A 20515-nucleotide genomic window follows, 5' to 3' on the forward strand; every position below is an offset into this window, starting at 1 on the left:
TACAATTCTACAAAAACAATAAAAATATCTCGATCGAGACTCTTCTGTGCGATGCAAGATGTGGCCGTCATTTGCTGCTGCTGTTAGTTTAGAGGCACTAGACACAATCGTGGTGCTGGTTGTAAGTTTCGAGGCACTAGACGCAACCGTTGTTATTTCGCAGTTTGTACTAGCAGTCTGTTTCGAGGTACAATATTAGGGGCCGTACACAAATGACGTTGCTTTTTTCGGCCATTTTCCCCTACCTCCCCCTCGGAGCATTTGGTCACAAAATTCTAACCTCCCCTTGTAAATGACGTAGCATTACCAACCACCGCCCCCCTCCCCACCCCTCGCGGCAGTGGGATGAAAAAAAATGAAATATGTTTTATAATTCTTTTAAATGCATGTCCTTACAAAATGTTTCACAGCATTTATTGACATTTTCATTATAACAGCAAATTGCGCACAAAGTAAGCCCATCTCATGACAAATATAGTGTTGATAGTTTTGTTTTGAATTGTCATGTCATGTAGCATGGAGTTCTCTCAGTTCACAATCCAAGAGCTGCCAATGATTCTAAGAAGCATTCATTCATCTAAATTACTATATTTTTTTAGTTGAATCCGAAGAGAAAATTTCAGTTACCAAACTAAGTATACTAGTTAGCAAGATTAGCTAACTAATGTGGCATACCAAATCTTTTCATTTTTTGCGAGCTTGCAATTCTGCAAATTCAGAAATTTATCACATGAAAAATCGCGTGAAAAGTAACTTGTGTGAATTTAATTTATTTCTTATTATCTTTATTTACTTATAGATGCTTAAAGATAATATCTTCCCTCCTTTGGCTCCAAGACAGATAGGAAGGGATAGATCGGGTTACCCATATTTTCACCCGACGAACGCCGATGGGAATGCTAGGGAAAAAAGAGTCTCGAAGTATCTTTTGCAATGAATTCCACTTCTCCGTATTTTGAAGTGATTTTTCAAGTTATCTGGTTTAATATGTGGTGCTAAGTCATGTAGACGTACTTCGATTGCATCGTCATCTATATACACGAGGTTCCTGGCTTTAACTTTGTCATATTCGACGATGAGTAGCATTTAGCCTTCGTTAAACTTCTAAACGTTATCAGCACACAATTCCAATTACACATCGATAAGATAAAGCTCCAATTTCATCTTTAGTAACTATTCCACCTCGCGCATTGTATATTTAAAACGAGTTAATCTGTTTGTGAAGTGACAATGCTGTAGGTGGAATTGACTGCTCACAAATATAGGGAAATTGATGAAATGATAGGGGAAAAAAATATAGGGAAATTGATGAAATGATATCATTTAAAAACTGTTTGATCACACAATCGCCAACTTTAAATAAATCTACAGAGATGGTTATGCAAGTAGCATCAAGTCGAGGCATTGTGTTAAGTATCATATGAACACTTATAGAATAATATCGCAATTATGGAAAATAGGGCTACCATTTCCCATGTAATTAAGACAAGCATTATACCCAATGGGAATGAGAGTTAACAGTATTTAATCTATGTAATATTTCCTTTTTTTAGATTTTAATCTTTAGAACTATTCAGTTTGCTAATTCAACTATTTATCTTGACCTCAGACAACATTTCGCCAGCAAAAACGGCTATCCTATCACTGCTGAATACCATTACAGATAATGCGTTCAGATGAATTTCTCACGTTATCCCCGTAGGTTGAAATGTTCGCCTTTCGCATAGTTTTCTCAGCTACCAAACAGATGATTTTTGTACGACGCATCGTCATCATCGATGCACTACCAAAACATTACTGACCCATCGAATTTTGTATAATGGAACTCAAATATGGCAAATAGTTGAATAAACCGTTTTCGACAAATTGTTGTGAGTTTTTACTTTAATGTTATTTTCTTCTTTAGGATGGGTAAAGCCTTAGGAGTTACCATTGACTACACTTTTTAGGAAGGCATAAAAACCCCTTTCAGACATATTTACAAAAATACAAATCATCGGGAGCGTAAATGCATTTTTTACGCTCTCGAAATGTGAGTGAGAAGCTGCCAAATGATTTATTAGTGTTCAACCAACCTCATACTTGGGCAATACAATATCTAGCCTTATAGCTACATGTTCTTGGCTACACAGTGCAGAGATAACTTGAATAACACATACCAACAGCAACATGCTGGCCCACTTATGATCGTTGCTTCAATAATGAGTTTATATAGCTCATTCGAAGAACTAATAATCATGTGTCGTTAAAGCTTAGGGTGTAGAGCGGTGAATTTAACGAGTAGAAGTCTGTCGGTCTTGATGCTACTCGCTAGTATTTTTAGTAAGGCTTTGTTCCCAACATATAGAAAACAACATGACAGTTCTGTAATTAGACGAAACACTACAACAAATTCCGCAAGCCTTGAGCTTAGGCTTACTCATATGACTATATTCCACGCTTCACAAAACTTTTATCCTTTAAACCCTTGTGCCGTCTGGAGTAGCATGGCTCTAAATGGGCATATCATATCTTCCAGCCCCTTACAAACTGAATATCGTAAGAACTTAAAGGTCTGAACAACAACGCTCATGCTATAACTAATAAACACAAAACAGTTTAGATTGCTTAATTCTTTACGGAATATCCTGGACTGTTTAATTTTAAATCTTTTAGAGTTCTTAATTCTTTTTTAATTTGTGTCAAATTCTTACTTTCTGAAATCCTTCAAATCTAGCAGTTCTGATTCCACATCCAGATTTTCGGAGTATTGTAAATAATAAATCATAGCTACCATGATCAATGTCGAATCAAAGAATTTATAATTTGTTAGCTCACGATTTATAGCAACACTACGTACACGGAGGTTAAAATTATCTATTTCAAAAGATTAGATAGTTGGAAAAAATTAAAATTAGAATGAACTTGTACATTGCTTACAATGGAATGAATTTATACATTGCTGTTAATGTGTCAATTCGAATTTAAACAGATTATTATTCCGGTATCGGAGTGCATCAGTTTCAAAAAAAAAATTGTTTTGAGTACACACGAGATATTTTTATACTAGTATGAGGAACGCAGCGAAATTTGATAATCCAAACAACCTGTTCAGAATACTCGCAGAAATGGAAGTTCAAGAGAAATTTGAAGAATATGCATTAAAGGGTCGACAGTAAAACAAGTTTTCACTTTTAAAATACTCAAAATAGAGACTTGGCGGTTCATAATATTGTCTTAGAAGAAAATTTCAAAAATGATATAATTGTCAAGATATTTAAATATTGCATTAACAAAAAATAGTGATATTTCGCCGTTTTTATAAGTTATTCACGTTCTTACTTCATGATAGGTTTGTTAAAATGGATAAGAAATGTCTTGTAACTTGTCCTGTAAGTTAGTTGGATCAGGTGTTGACTGTTTGTTTTGTAGCTTTTGAACGGTTCGCACAGTGGCTTAAGCGGTTTGAGGTACTTAACTCATTGGAGTCGGAACTGTCCATATTGGCGATTTTAGATATTTTACAATGTTTGTGTGTGTGTGTGTGAAAATCGCCGTCTTTTGTAATACTATATAATAAACATGATTATAGTAGGCCATAGAAAATTTAACATTTGCACCGAAATAAATAGCACTTCCCTCTTCGATAACGATGTGGAGAAAAGATTTTTTATAAATGGAAGAAGAAATAAAAGTCCCCTCATAGCGGCATAGCGTAGTTGGTAAATCGATTGCCTCGTACGTAGCTCGCCTGGGTTCGATTCCAAAAAGAGATTTCTCTAACCCGAAAAGTCTAATGACCTTAACGTTAAAACCTCTGTAATCAAAATAAAAAAATAAAAAGAAATAAAAGATACACATTTTCGATATAATTACTGCATTATCCGGCTGGATATTTCCAAATATTTCATACTGCAGTGAATGAAGCAATTTTATGCATCATCTTCCTTGACCTGAAGCTAACATTCATGCGATATGCATGAATTTATGAATTTAATGCTTATAAAAGAATGTCATGCCATTTATTACTAAATTTCTAGGAAAAATAGAAAAATTTTTTTTTGCGGGTTTTTGTATGGAAAAGTCAGAAAACATGGTCAAGTAACCTTACCATATTCATAGGGTTCTAGAGTGCCACGGACCAAACCTTCTTACCTTTATTGTGCATAGTCTAGACAGTGAAAAAAGTGCCTGTTCGCAGTGCTGTGCAATCTCACGAAGTCTTTGTTTTGTGACGGTAAATATGAAGTGACCGTATCACCACAAAAATGACGGTTATTTCATTTCCATTTTCCTCGGATAGTGCTTCAGTTAACTATCTCTCACAGAAGCCGTGCGAGAGAGAACGCATTGAAATGAGAGACAGATTGAGTACCATTTATTTTGGATTGATATGGTAAACTAAATATTATCAGTGTATTGTATTCAGGCAGCATGCGGTGCTTTGTTGATTTTTTCTCCACCTTTCAGTTTCTTTTATGCACAGCTATTTATGTGAAACCGCCTGTTTGTTAATTCCAGCTCGTTGTTTGTAATAAGATGACCGTCATAACCGTATTTATATTGTTAATTAAACGACGGTCAATTTCCCTTCCTCTCAATAATGATTCCAATGAGTGAGAGATTCAGAAGCGAACCGTCTGACTGTTGTCAATTCATTGGAATGAGAACCGTAACTCAAAAAGCATCGCTTACTGCTTTAACTGCTAACCGTTTCATTTTCTTTTGTCTAGCTGGTTTGCCATCAGTACCGTGAGGGAGCTCAGCACTGCCTGTTCGTGCATTTTGGTTTGCACTTTTCTTATACATAGTCGAAGTTGGTGTAAACTTTGAAACGAATGGGTATTATTACATACAGTCTTTAACAATATTAGGTGGTTGTAATACCTCAACATCTATCTAGAACATCGTTTGCACGAAAAGTCACAATGGAATAAGTTCTATTTAAAAAAAAACTAGGCTTAAGGGGGTTGCCATAGAATACGCCTTATAAATCGATAGCCTTTAATCCTACAAGCTCAAGTTCTTCAACAATTTTTTTCACTAGGAGCATTTCTAAAACTTTGTCGAAGACACCAACTTTCTACCTCGTCAGCACAAAAAGCTATTTTTTTAGTTCGATCGTAGTAAGCCATACTAAATTTCAATTTTTAACAGATTGTAGGGAATATTCACACGAACAATTCCCCCAAAGAAACCCTGGGAATATATTCGATGGTTCAGCCTCTAGTGAATTAAGTTCACGTTTTGCCTTTCTCATATAGAAAGGTTATGCAATCATTCTAAAAATCGTCAACCTAATGTCATATGCCATTCGACTCAGTTCGTCGAGATCGGAAAATGTCTATGAGTGTATGTGTGTGTATGTGTGTATGGGTGTATGTGGAATAAAATGTCACCTCTGTTTCTCAGAGATGGCTGGACCGATTAGCACAAACTTAGTCTCAAATGAAAGGTACAACCTTCCCATCGGCTGCTATTGATTTTTTTATTGATTGGACTTCCGGTTCCGGAGTTACGGGTTGAAGAGTGCGACGACACAGCAAATTCCCATATAAACTGAAATGAAAAATTCTCAAAGGGGGGAGTAAGGGAAAATTTCAAAATCGAATTTGCATTTTTGATGCCAAATGGCTTTAAAATGCATGAAACGTTGAGATTTGATGATATCTCGAAAAAAATGTTTGACGAAAATTGACTTTTTTGGACTTTTGCCTTTCTCATATAGAAAGGTTATGTAATCACTCGAAAAATCGGTAACCCAATCCCGGCTAATTTTTTTACCTATAAAGCCTTAGGTAGGAGTATGCAATGAGGGGTTGCTACTTTAAATTTAAAACTAGTTTAAAATTTCTTAACAAGTTGAAAATTTTCGGCACGGTCCGGACCACCGGATCTTCCTCATTGATCCGCCGCTGGTTTCAAGCGTTGTTTCAGTGTCGGCATATAGTATCTCAAGATCTTGCCTGTCGATCCATTGTATGTATGTTCAAATCGTACTGAATATGTAATAAACATTTTCACCATTGTGTTGAACATAACCAGCCATGGGATTGTAGTTTGGACAACGGAGAAAGGCACAATTGCACCGCTAGGTGGATTAAAACAAGTTTTTGGCGTTTCTGACTACTGTGCCTTGGTGTCAAAAGGCAAGTTACAAGGAATTTCATTTTTATTTCGGCAAATTGCTCTAGCTGAAGAATAATAACTTATGAAAAGATCGTAATTTAACAAATTAATTCATTTTGTTGAATAAAAATCTAAAATAACTCGAAATAAACATTTCGGATAAATTTAGTTATGAGTATTTGACATTCTAGAAGGAAAATTTTGCTTTATCTGCAAATAGTATGAGATTTTAAATAAATTAATTCTTGATTTTTAATGGACAAACGTTAATTACTGCCTAATTACAAAAACTAATTGTTTATGTTGAAACAAATTCTAAAATATATAACTGTCACATTTTGGAACTTTTTTGTTCAGATCAATTTGATTTGAAATGAAATTGAAATTTTTTTGTGTCAACTAGTAAGAAATTTAATAATATGTTCAAAGTTTTTGTTAGCAAAACTATTTTACCGATTGCTTCCCAATGATGCTATTACATTTGAAATATTTCAATTTTTACTGATTTTCACTGACAAAAATAAAAGCTAGACGGCTGCAGTGGTTGAGTGGTAAGCGTGACCGTCACTCAGCCCAGTGGGTCTCGGTTCAATCCCAACCGATGTCGCTGAGATTTTCTGAGGTGAAAAATCTGTAATCACGTCTTCCTTCGGAAGGGAAGTAAGGTCGGTGGTTTCGGTCTATGTGTTGATGGGTCGATATCTAGGGTTCAGATGGTTGAGTCACCGCGCTGGCGTCGTTGATTGGCACTCAGTGCGAATACAAGGCGACGGAAAATAAACAAGAATGAAATAAATATAAATTATATTTTTCACATATATTTTTATTCAATGTATATTTTTTCTCGGAAAGCAGGATTAAATCCCTTTAACTCATTCTCAGATAGATTTGCTGAATAAAATACTGTTCCCATTTTAGGGGGTGCAAGCAGAAACTTATAAACCCTTTTCCAAGTGGTCCGGGTAACGGTGGAACAGTAGGAACTATGAAACATTCGTAATAGAATCATAATTGTCTTATTCCCTCATATTTCATGATTTCTAATTAATTACACGTGTTGCTATATTTTGGAATACTTCTGATATCTCTATTTCTTTAAATTTAAATTTGTTTGTTTTGTAAAAGCCAGAGTAAATTTACAATGGAAAACAATATTCCATTTTTATGAGTTCATCAAATAAATGTTAAGTATATTGCTATTAATAGCAAATGTTATACTCATCACTTGCCGCGAAAAAAAATTTGTGGTAGCTTGTCATGGTTCTGTGTAATTTGACAATTTTCATCAATAGACCCATTGGGTAACTGCGAAATGGTGAAAGAAGTTTCGTAAAAATTATCTCTTCTTTCAGGTTTGCAGCTTATATGCATATATGGTGGCCCGATGTTAAGCGACGATACAGTGATTTCTTTCGTAAACAAACGATTTTTGCCTCAACATAACTTTAATTAGAATCGCTAGGATGTAATGTTCAAAGAACATAATGTACAAGTAGAATATTACACTATAGATGACGTCGTGTTTCATTGATCCCACCCGTAGGTAGAACTGGTAAATTTTAGCACCGACTGTTTATTTTCTAAAAAAAGTTATTTCCCGTGAATTTTACAAGCTGGAAAAAATATATACATTAATTAACAACAGAGTGGAACTATGGATCACTTTTGGTTATACAAATAACATGTATTATCATCAAAATTAAATCGTAGAAAAAATGTGTAGCGCTGTTACCCCCTCTCCCCTAATTGCCAGTGGAAAACATGTAGGTTTATAAACCGAATAATCGAATCGGGGATGGTCAAGTTTTATGTTTTCTCGTGGAGTACTTCATATTAGGAGAAAATACATTTGAAGGCCTCTGCGCAAGAACAGCCTAACTCCAAAAAGCTCAAAGCAGCGCATTACTGGTTTTTGCTATATGTTTTAATGTGGCCAAGATTTTCACAATTACTGGAAATCGAAAGTTTTAAATGTTAGTATTATATTTTTCATAAACACGATAGTAAAATATCTCAAAGATAAGGCGACTAAAAACATGAATTGGTCAACAATACCTTGGTACCAATAAATTCCAGTAAGCAAAAGAAAAAAAGTATTCTTTTAACAGTGTTATAAGACTATTTTCGATCGTCAAATCTCGAAACAAGCTGTTTGAAATTGGGCCGTTCTTACATTAAGTGCCTTTTTTCAATAACAAGAAAATTGTAAAAATTTCGCTCATACAATTATCCATTTCTTGGAAATTAAACATCAACATTTAAGACAAATTGATAGTGTTTTCTCTGGTTGATAATTTTCATTCGAAACTAGTTTACGTAACCCTTAAAGGCTGAAAATCTTTTCGAATTTTGTGAAAATTGTCTTACAGCTTGTTACGTTATTACGGCAATGATGGGAAGTTCGCAATGATTTTTTAAAACAATATTACGCATTTAAGTGCTAAGATCGGTCCAGCCATTTCTAGAATAGACTTCTAAGGTTTACAGGCCTTGAAAAAAACTTCGAACAGTTTTAATTCCTTTTTTTTTAGTGAAGAAGTAGTACATCAAATAAACTATATCACACCAACTGAAGATGGCTTATCTCCACACTCATTAATCTGCAACTCGACCAAAGAGTACAACACCGCAAACGCCACATCACCACCAGGTTCGAGCATTATGTTCGCACGACCACTACTATCGAACTACGAAATCCCCAATTTAATTTCCTTTATGGTTCCCATATGTTCTATCTTGATCCAAGCTACTGCAGGAAATTCAACACGCCCATATTGGCGATTTTAGATATTTTACAATGTTTGTGTGTGTGTGTGTGTGTGTGTGAAAATCGCCGTCTTTTGTAATACTATATAATAAACATGATTATAGTAGGCCATAGAAAATTTAACATTTGCACCGAAATAAATAGCACTTCCCTCTTCGATAACGATGTGGAGAAAAGATTTTTTATAAATGGAAGAAGAAATAAAAGTCCCCTCATAGCGGCATAGCGTAGTTGGTAAATCGATTGCCTCGTACGTAGCTCGCCTGGGTTCGATTCCAAAAAGAGATTTCTCTAACCCGAAAAGTCTAATGACCTTAACGTTAAAACCTCTGTAATCAAAATAAAAAAATAAAAAGAAATAAAAGATACACATTTTCGATATAATTACTGCATTATCCGGCTGGATATTTCCAAATATTTCATACTGCAGTGAATGAAGCAATTTTATGCATCATCTTCCTTGACCTGAAGCTAACATTCATGCGATATGCATGAATTTATGAATTTAATGCTTATAAAAGAATGTCATGCCATTTATTACTAAATTTCTAGGAAAAATAGAAAAAAATTTTTTGCGGGTTTTTGTATGGAAAAGTCAGAAAACATGGTCAAGTAACCTTACCATATTCATAGGGTTCTAGAGTGCCACGGACCAAACCTTCTTACCTTTATTGTGCATAGTCTAGACAGTGAAAAAAGTGCCTGTTCGCAGTGCTGTGCAATCTCACGAAGTCTTTGTTTTGTGACGGTAAATATGAAGTGACCGTATCACCACAAAAATGACGGTTATTTCATTTCCATTTTCCTCGGATAGTGCTTCAGTTAACTATCTCTCACAGAAGCCGTGCGAGAGAGAACGCATTGAAATGAGAGACAGATTGAGTACCATTTATTTTGGATTGATATGGTAAACTAAATATTATCAGTGTATTGTATTCAGGCAGCATGCGGTGCTTTGTTGATTTTTTCTCCACCTTTCAGTTTCTTTTATGCACAGCTATTTATGTGAAACCGCCTGTTTGTTAATTCCAGCTCGTTGTTTGTAATAAGATGACCGTCATAACCGTATTTATATTGTTAATTAAACGACGGTCAATTTCCCTTCCTCTCAATAATGATTCCAATGAGTGAGAGATTCAGAAGCGAACCGTCTGACTGTTGTCAATTCATTGGAATGAGAACCGTAACTCAAAAAGCATCGCTTACTGCTTTAACTGCTAACCGTTTCATTTTCTTTTGTCTAGCTGGTTTGCCATCAGTACCGTGAGGGAGCTCAGCACTGCCTGTTCGTGCATTTTGGTTTGCACTTTTCTTATACATAGTCGAAGTTGGTGTAAACTTTGAAACGAATGGGTATTATTACATACAGTCTTTAACAATATTAGGTGGTTGTAATACCTCAACATCTATCTAGAACATCGTTTGCACGAAAAGTCACAATGGAATAAGTTCTATTTAAAAAAAAACTAGGCTTAAGGGGGTTGCCATAGAATACGCCTTATAAATCGATAGCCTTTAATCCTACAAGCTCAAGTTCTTCAACAATTTTTTTCACTAGGAGCATTTCTAAAACTTTGTCGAAGACACCAACTTTCTACCTCGTCAGCACAAAAAGCTATTTTTTTAGTTCGATCGTAGTAAGCCATACTAAATTTCAATTTTTAACAGATTGTAGGGAATATTCACACGAACAATTCCCCCAAAGAAACCCTGGGAATATATTCGATGGTTCAGCCTCTAGTGAATTAAGTTCACGTTTTGCCTTTCTCATATAGAAAGGTTATGCAATCATTCTAAAAATCGTCAACCTAATGTCATATGCCATTCGACTCAGTTCGTCGAGATCGGAAAATGTCTATGAGTGTATGTGTGTGTATGTGTGTATGGGTGTATGTGGAATAAAATGTCACCTCTGTTTCTCAGAGATGGCTGGACCGATTAGCACAAACTTAGTCTCAAATGAAAGGTACAACCTTCCCATCGGCTGCTATTGATTTTTTTATTGATTGGACTTCCGGTTCCGGAGTTACGGGTTGAAGAGTGCGACGACACAGCAAATTCCCATATAAACTGAAATGAAAAATTCTCAAAGGGGGGAGTAAGGGAAAATTTCAAAATCGAATTTGCATTTTTGATGCCAAATGGCTTTAAAATGCATGAAACGTTGAGATTTGATGATATCTCGAAAAAAATGTTTGACGAAAATTGACTTTTTTGGACTTTTGCCTTTCTCATATAGAAAGGTTATGTAATCACTCGAAAAATCGGTAACCCAATCCCGGCTAATTTTTTTACCTATAAAGCCTTAGGTAGGAGTATGCAATGAGGGGTTGCTACTTTAAATTTAAAACTAGTTTAAAATTTCTTAACAAGTTGAAAATTTTCGGCACGGTCCGGACCACCGGATCTTCCTCATTGATCCGCCGCTGGTTTCAAGCGTTGTTTCAGTGTCGGCATATAGTATCTCAAGATCTTGCCTGTCGATCCATTGTATGTATGTTCAAATCGTACTGAATATGTAATAAACATTTTCACCATTGTGTTGAACATAACCAGCCATGGGATTGTAGTTTGGACAACGGAGAAAGGCACAATTGCACCGCTAGGTGGATTAAAACAAGTTTTTGACGTTTCTGACTACTGTGCCTTGGTGTCAAAAGGCAAGTTACAAGGAATTTCATTTTTATTTCGGCAAATTGCTCTAGCTGAAGAATAATAACTTATGAAAAGATCGTAATTTAACAAATTAATTCATTTTGTTGAATAAAAATCTAAAATAACTCGAAATAAACATTTCGGATAAATTTAGTTATGAGTATTTGACATTCTAGAAGGAAAATTTTGCTTTATCTGCAAATAGTATGAGATTTTAAATAAATTAATTCTTTTTTTTTTTTTTTTTTTTAATGTAGAATACATTTAAGGTTTCAATATAGGGGTCCCGTTTCAAAATATCGGCTGCGGCGCCGCGTCAGATTTTGAACGTTAATAACTTATATCATACCTAACAGAATGATTTGATTTTTAGGCCAATTTGTTGCAAATATGTTCCTCTATGCTGTATTAAAATTTGAAGTATGTATAACATGCACTAATAACAAAAAATTGTGTTTTGAAAAATCTTTCGAAAACGACTCGGAAAAGTGAAAATTTTCAGCCCATCCCGCACAGAGCCGTCAAAATGGTGGACCAACCGAACAATAAAATAATGAAAAGTTTATATATAGGTCCACTACATGTTTGTTCCTATGGTTATTCGCATTGGGTTGCTTGACGAGAGCAGTTGGTGGGGGAAAGACGGCATATTCCTTTGGTTAGGCCATTAGAAGCCGGACGGAACGGAAAGGCTCATGCACGGCACGAGAACGAGCGAGGAAGCGATAGTAGTGCATATTAGCGCGATTATATAAATATCTGTCGGTCGGTTTTTCTCATCATTCGTATTCGTTCAAGCACTAGCAAGCAGCCAGTCCACCGAAGGAAAGCAGTTGGCAATGACGACGGCGGAAAAAGTGCCCCAGCTACTGGTGACTCATCGCAACCCGATCAGGAACTGTCGACCTGCTAGAATTTCGCCCCAACTAAAGGGCAACAGAGTAGGCTATCGTTCCAGCGTCTGGGTCGTGAGATTGTGCAGGACTGCAAAATCGAGCCACGCTTATAAAGCTCAGTCGTAATGATGCCCCGAGAAGCCAACGATGCCTACTTGGTCGGTTTGTTCGAGGATGCAAAATAGTGCTTTGTGGCTCACCGTGTCCGCGGGGAGTGCGTCTGAATTATGCTCCCGCAATAAAACAATAAACGGTTCTTTACAGGACCAATTAATTGTGTTGTAATAAGAGTTAAACTGAAATTTACATTTTATGGTGTATAACAAATAATTTTCAGAAAGCTATATAAAAAATACGATGTGTGGAAAGAAAGAAAGAGAATTTAAATTATCCTCTCTTGCTCGTTTTCGTGCACTGCTTTTCCTTTCCTTTCTGCTGCTACTACCATCATAACTAAAACGAATGTGCGTGTTCCCCCAGCCAGCAATTGGCCAGTGTTGCCACAATTGCATGTCGCTATTACAATTTGAATTATTTTATTGATCCTCTCTAGTATTGATAAAATATAGAACGTGCAAAGTACACTAGTCGCATGCTTTTATTCGAACTTTTTGGCAGCCTCCGTTGATTAACTGCATAAATCGATTTGTTTATGCAGCTCCTTGCTAGTAGCAAACTAAATAGCCTTTATCAGCGCTAACAAATAACACGAAAGAATTTAAATTTGTGAAAATCTTTTCCTTCTTTTCAAATCTGCAGCATTCTTTGAAAATATTGTTTGAATGTTGTTATTGAAAAACTGAACATGCAAGTTTGCTAGCACTGGCCACTAGATTGAAGGCGATGGAAAGACAGAATATTCGTTTTGGTTATGCTAGTATTGGTAGCCGAACGGAAAGGAAAGGCACAGGAATGGCACGAAAACGAGCGAGAGCGATAGTAGCGCTTTCTCGTGTGTTCATATATGAATATTGGTCGGTCGGTTTTTCTCATCATTCGTATTCGTTCAAGCACTAGCAAGCAGCCAGTCCACCGAAGGAAAGAAGTTGGCGATGACGACGGTCGGAAAAAGTGCCCCAGCTACTGGTGACTCATCGCAACCCGATCAGGAACTGTCGCCCTGCAAGAATTTCGCCCCAACTAAAGGGCAACAGAGAAACTAATCTGTGTTCTAATAAGAGTTAAACGGGCTCACCGCGTCCGCGGGGAGTGCGTCTGAATTATGCTCCCGCAATAAAACAATAAACGGTTCTTTACAGGACCAATTAATTGTGTTCTAATAAGAGTTAAACTGAAATTTACATTCTATGGTGTATAACAAATAATTTTCAGAAAGCTATATAAGAAATACGATGTGTGGAAAGAAAGAAAGAGAATTTAAATTATCCTCTCTCGCTCGTTTTTGTGCACTGCTTTTCCATTCCTTTCTGCTGCTACTACAATCATAACTAAAACGAATGTGCGCGTTCTCCCACCATCTCATGGCCAGTGTTGCCACAATTGCATGTTGCTATAACAATTTGAATTATTTTATTGATCCTCTCTAGTATTGATAAAATATAGAATATGCAAAGTACACTAGTCGCATGCTTTTATTCGAACTTTTTGGCAGCCTCCGTTGATTAACTGCATAAATCGATTTGTTTGTGCAGCTCCTTGCTAGTAGCAAACTAAATAGCCTTTATCAGCGCTAACAAATAAGACAAAAGAATTTAAATTTGTGAAAATCTTCTCCTTCCTTCTTTTCAAATCTGCAACATTCTTTGAAAATATTGAAAATGTTGTTATTGAAAAACTGAACATGCAAGTTTGCTAGCACTGGCCACTAAATTGAAGGCGATGGAAGGACAGAATATTCGTTTTGGTTATGCTAGTATTGGTAGCCGAACGGAAAGGAAAGGCACAGGAATGGCACGAAAACGAGCGGGAGAGCGATAGTAGTGCTTTCTCGTGTTTTCATATATGAATATTGGTCGGTCGGTTTTTCTCATCATTCGTATTTGTTCAAGCACTAGCAAGCAGCCAGTCCACCGGAGGAAAGAAGTTGGCGATGATGACGGTCCGCAAAAGTGCCCCAGCTACTGGTGGCCCATCGCAACCAACTACCGATCAGGAACTGTCGCCGTGCTAGTATTTCGCCCCAACTAGAGGGCAACGGAGCAACTAATCCGCTGGCTAACATTCCAGCGTCTGGTTCGTAAGGTTGTGTATTACTTCAAAGTCGAGCTACGCTTACAACACTCAGCCGTAATGAAGCCAGTGATGCCTACTTGGTCGGTTTGTGGGAGTGGGCGTAAATTACAATAAAAGCAACGGTTCTTTTCAGGACCAATCAATTGTGTTCTAGTGAGAGTTAAACTGAAACTTTCATTTTAAGGTGTGTAGCAAATTTTCAACAAGCAACATAATACGTTGTGTGGAAAGAAGTAGCTTGCACACGGAACAAAAATTTAAATTATCCTCTCGCTCGTTTCGTGCACTGCTTTTCCATTCCTTTCTACTGTTATTATCAGTATTACCAAAACGAATGTGTTGTTGCATGTGTTTAAGAGAAACGTTGAAGTCGCATGCTTATATTCAAGCTTTTTGGCAGCCCCCGTGAACTAACTGCATTAACTGGTTTTTTTGTGCAGCTCCGTGCTAGTAGCAAACAAAATGGCCCTACTAGTGTCTGATTCGTGAGATTGTGCAAGATTTCAAAGTCGAGCTAAGCTTATAAAGTTCAGCCGTAATGGGACCCGTCTTGTCGTTTTGTTCGAGGCTACAAAACAGTTCGCCAGGCACGTAACTATCATACCAAAAATATCCAACGATCCAGCGCATCACCATCAACACCAACGCCGATACCAAAGGTTCTTTTCAGAACCACCATTATTACCATAGAGAATTATTTGAAAATTTCCCATTCAAACGTGATTCTGTTGAATATTATTAGATTTAAATTAACGTCTCGAATTGAAATCACGACGCTCCGGTTATGTGACAGACATTACCCACCCATCTTTTTTTATTGTGACCACGACTAACGGTTTAATATAGACACCCCATTTCAATATTTCTGAAGGAACAGAAGGTCGAGTTTGGAAAGTTTGTAACTTTCATTGTACTTAACCAAATTACACAATGTTCGCACTAATGATTCAGAAATATGATCAGGAATCTTCTGTTAGATTTGTAAGTATGTATAATTTACATGAATAAAGAAAAATTGATTTTCAGGAATCAATTATTATCTGTTCTTCCATTGGCCAGTACTACGCGACTTCCTCATGCTAACAATTAATTTCATCGTTAGCCATCTCCCTCACCAAGGCCAACAACGCCAACAAAACTGGTCCTTTTCAGGACCACCATCATTTTTGTAAAGAATAATTTGAAATATTCCTCGCCCAAATCACCTTTTGTCCGAAAATTCCAATGAGTATCAACATATTTGAAGAACGTGTTCCTTATGTATTCTACATCTCTCCGGTTATGTCGCAGACATTACCCACCCATCTTTTTTTTTTTATTTCAATTATAGAGGTTTTAACCTTAAGGTCATTCGCCTCTTCGGGTTAGAAAAATCTCTTAGGAAAAATTTCTAACCCTATGTGCGGGGTCGGGACCCGAACCCAGGTGCGCTGCGTACAAGGCAATCGATTTACCAATACGCTACGCCCACTCCCCAAATTAATTCTTGATTTTTAATGGACAAACGTTAATTACTGCCTAATTACAAAAACTAATTGTTTATGTTGAAACAAATTCTAAAATATATAACTGTCACATTTTGGAACTTTTTTGTTCAGATCAATTTGATTTGAAATGAAATTGAAATTTTTTTGTGTCAACTAGTAAGAAATTTAATAATATGTTCAAAGTTTTTGTTAGCAAAACTATTTTACCGATTGCTTCCCAATGATGCTATTACATTTGAAATATTTCAATTTTTACTGATTTTCACTGACAAAAATAAAAGCTAGACGGCTGCAGTGGTTGAGTGGTAAGCGTGACCGTCACTCAGCCCAGTGGGTCTCGGTTCAATCCCAACCGATGTCGCTGAGATTTTCTGAGGTGAAAAATCTGTAATCACGTCTTCCTTCGGAAGGGAAGTAAGGTCGGTGGTTTCGGTCTATGTGTTGATGGGTCGATATCTAGGGTTCAGATGGTTGAGTCACCGCGCTGGCGTCGTTGATTGGCACTCAGTGCGAATACAAGGCGACGGAAAATAAACAAGAATGAAATAAATATAAATTATATTTTTCACATATATTTTTATTCAATGTATATTTTTTCTCGGAAAGAAGGATTAAATCCCTTTAACTCATTCTCAGATAGATTTGCTGAATAAAATACTGTTCCCATTTTAGGGGGTGCAAGCAGAAACTTATAAACCCTTTTCCAAGTGGTCCGGGTAACGGTGGAACAGTAGGAACTATGAAACATTCGTAATAGAATCATAATTGTCTTATTCCCTCATATTTCATGATTTCTAATTAATTACACGTGTTGCTATATTTTGGAATACTTCTGATATCTCTATTTCTTTAAATTTAAATTTGTTTGTTTTGTAAAAGCCAGAGTAAATTTACAATGGAAAACAATATTCCATTTTTATGAGTTCATCAAATAAATGTTAAGTATATTGCTATTAATAGCAAATGTTATACTCATCACTTGCCGCGAAAAAAAATTTGTGGTAGCTTGTCATGGTTCTGTGTAATTTGACAATTTTCATCAATAGACCCATTGGGTAACTGCGAAATGGTGAAAGAAGTTTCGTAAAAATTATCTCTTCTTTCAGGTTTGCAGCTTATATGCATATATGGTGGCCCGATGTTAAGCGACGATACAGTGATTTCTTTCGTAAACAAACGATTTTTGCCTCAACATAACTTTAATTAGAATCGCTAGGATGTAATGTTCAAAGAACATAATGTACAAGTAGAATATTACACTATAGATGACGTCGTGTTTCATTGATCCCACCCGTAGGTAGAACTGGTAAATTTTAGCACCGACTGTTTATTTTCTAAAAAAAGTTATTTCCCGTGAATTTTACAAGCTGGAAAAAATATATACATTAATTAACAACAGAGTGGAACTATGGATCACTTTTGGTTATACAAATAACATGTATTATCATCAAAATTAAATCGTAGAAAAAATGTGTAGCGCTGTTACCCCCTCTCCCCTAATTGCCAGTGGAAAACATGTAGGTTTATAAACCGAATAATCGAATCGGGGATGGTCAAGTTTTATGTTTTCTCGTGGAGTACTTCATATTAGGAGAAAATACATTTGAAGGCCTCTGCGCAAGAACAGCCTAACTCCAAAAAGCTCAAAGCAGCGCATTACTGGTTTTTGCTATATGTTTTAATGTGGCCAAGATTTTCACAATTACTGGAAATCGAAAGTTTTAAATGTTAGTATTATATTTTTCATAAACACGATAGTAAAATATCTCAAAGATAAGGCGACTAAAAACATGAATTGGTCAACAATACCTTGGTACCAATAAATTCCAGTAAGCAAAAGAAAAAAAGTATTCTTTTAACAGTGTTATAAGACTATTTTCGATCGTCAAATCTCGAAACAAGCTGTTTGAAATTGGGCCGTTCTTACATTAAGTGCCTTTTTTCAATAACAAGAAAATTGTAAAAATTTCGCTCATACAATTATCCATTTCTTGGAAATTAAACATCAACATTTAAGACAAATTGATAGTGTTTTCTCTGGTTGATAATTTTCATTCGAAACTAGTTTACGTAACCCTTAAAGGCTGAAAATCTTTTCGAATTTTGTGAAAATTGTCTTACAGCTTGTTACGTTATTACGGCAATGATGGGAAGTTTTTCGCAATGATTTTTTAAAACAATATTACGCATTTAAGTGCTAAGATCGGTCCAGCCATTTCTAGAATAGACTTCTAAGGTTTACAGGCCTTGAAAAAAACTTCGAACAGTTTTAATTCCTTTTTTTTTAGTGAAGAAGTAGTACATCAAATAAACTATATCACACCAACTGAAGATGGCTTATCTCCACACTCATTAATCTGCAACTCGACCAAAGAGTACAACACCGCAAACGCCACATCACCACCAGGTTCGAGCATTATGTTCGCACGACCACTACTATCGAACTACGAAATCCCCAATTTAATTTCCTTTATGGTTCCCATATGTTCTATCTTGATCCAAGCTACTGCAGGAAATTCAACACGCCCAGCATATCATCAAAGCAGTAGGGCTCAACACAACACTCGATTGATTGCAGTGGTTTCCTCCGAATAGCTTTAATGGACTCTAGCGGATCAAAATCGGAAGGAAATTACCTCATCATTGTCAGCAAAACCATCATCATCATCATCGTCGAACAGTGGACGGGAGAGGCTCACCACCAGCAGACAGAATATCACATTTATGTTTTCGAGTGTGATTTTTATTGCTGGATGGCCCAGTTGAATAGATAACCAATTATGTATTCTCGAATGAGGTTATTGATTGAAAGAGGGGGAAGTTATCTGACCCGCCCCAGTTGGCATGAGACCAGCAGCATACGGGGTCACTAATTCAATTGAAGATACCTCGTTTTCTTCCAACACGGAAGACCAATCAGCTGCATGTAATTTAATTCTCTATGGAATGATATGTGGGACCTGTAGGGGGTGAACAATAGAAAGCGTCATTCCCAGTGCTACCGAACTAATCCAGTGAAAGACGCATCACTTCAGTTGATGAGTAATGTAGGGGGTGAACAATAGAAAGCGTCATTCCCAGTGCTACCGAACTAATCCAGTGAAAGACGCATCACTTCAGTTGATGAGTAATCCTCTTCGTTTGATACAGTCACTAATTTTCTTCACAGCTTCTTTCCAAACAACAACAATTCAACGCACTGTCATGGAGAACGTGTTGCACGCCTTTTCTCCGACAGTTTTCCACACTCGGAGTTTCCCAGAGCATACAAAAATAGATTTGTAATCATTTGGTTTTTTTTCGCTTTCATTTCATTAAAAAAAGAACTCACTTTTTCTTTCTACTGCTGCACCATTGCAATAAAATTCACTCGACTAGGCCTAATTAGACACGTCACTTTTGAAACCGATCGGCAGTAGTGCACTTGTTTATGATTTCGGGCAGTAAATCGATCTCGAGCTGACACTGTAACGTCAATATGGTCGCGTGTGCACAATACGAACCCCGCGCGCGATTGGACGCCTTCCGAAGTCCAGTTTTGTTGTTATCGTTGGCATGGGTATCCGTCTGTTACAACGCTCCAGATAGACCTTCCGGTACAGTAACCCACCCGGAATAACCTGTACACAAGGAAGGTAATGCGGTTGTTCACTTGTCAAAAGCTCACGATGTACTAAAACAAACTCTCTTGCCGCATCGCATCGCAAGTGCTGCTGAATCAAATTTCAATTTTTCTTCCTCCTATTTCGATCGCATGTGTTCCATTCAACCAACCGGCCCGCTCTGCTGCGGATAGACCATGTTCGCCTCTCGCGCCGTGTGCTCCGGTCCCGGTCATTGGCAAGCAAGCGAACCGCCCGCCCGCTACTTCTGCTATTGCATCGGGTACAATCCAAGCAACTCCTGCACTCGCGCTGCTGTTGTTGTTTTCATCGGGGCACTTACAGCACTATGCTATGCTCGGCAACATCATTGGAACGGGAGAGTCGTTTATGCTCTCACGAGCATAACATTTTATCGTTTTTCGTTAGCCGGCAATCTCCCTCTCAGGCGCGGTAATATTGAGACTTGGAATGGACAAAACCAAAACAAACCACGCCACCGGAACGGGTTGATTGCGGCGAAGTGTAGAGATACCGAGAGGTTCAAATCGTTGCAAAACACAGAAAGTTCACGCTTACTGATGGAGAGTCTGCCCAGTCTGCCGGGTCCGAGAAGATGACGCAGTATTATGTAGGTGAGTCATGTTCACGATGCGGTTGTTATTCATATATACATACCGCGATAGATTTCATTAGGTCTTACGCGAGAAATTACTATTTATGTATTGACGTATTGATGATGGTTTTATCGAAATTCGCTTTGGATGCATACTTGTGTTGTGTGTTGAAAATTGAGTCGTCTCGTGT

General features: G+C 37.0%; 1 protein-coding gene across 1 annotated transcript in view; it reads right to left on the reverse strand.

The window, feature by feature from the left end:
• Positions 1 to 19936, reverse strand: part of LOC131692484 (uncharacterized) — a 273903-nt gene extending 253967 nt beyond the window's left edge. The window contains exon 1 of the mRNA XM_058979565.1: positions 19438 to 19936. The gene's annotated coding sequence lies outside the window, so the exon portion shown is untranslated. The remainder of the gene's footprint in view (positions 1 to 19437) is intronic.
• Between the last annotated feature and the right edge of the window lie 579 nt (positions 19937 to 20515).

Source organism: Topomyia yanbarensis, chromosome 3, assembly GCF_030247195.1.
Source record: "Topomyia yanbarensis strain Yona2022 chromosome 3, ASM3024719v1, whole genome shotgun sequence".
Lineage (NCBI taxonomy): Eukaryota > Metazoa > Arthropoda > Insecta > Diptera > Culicidae > Topomyia > Topomyia yanbarensis.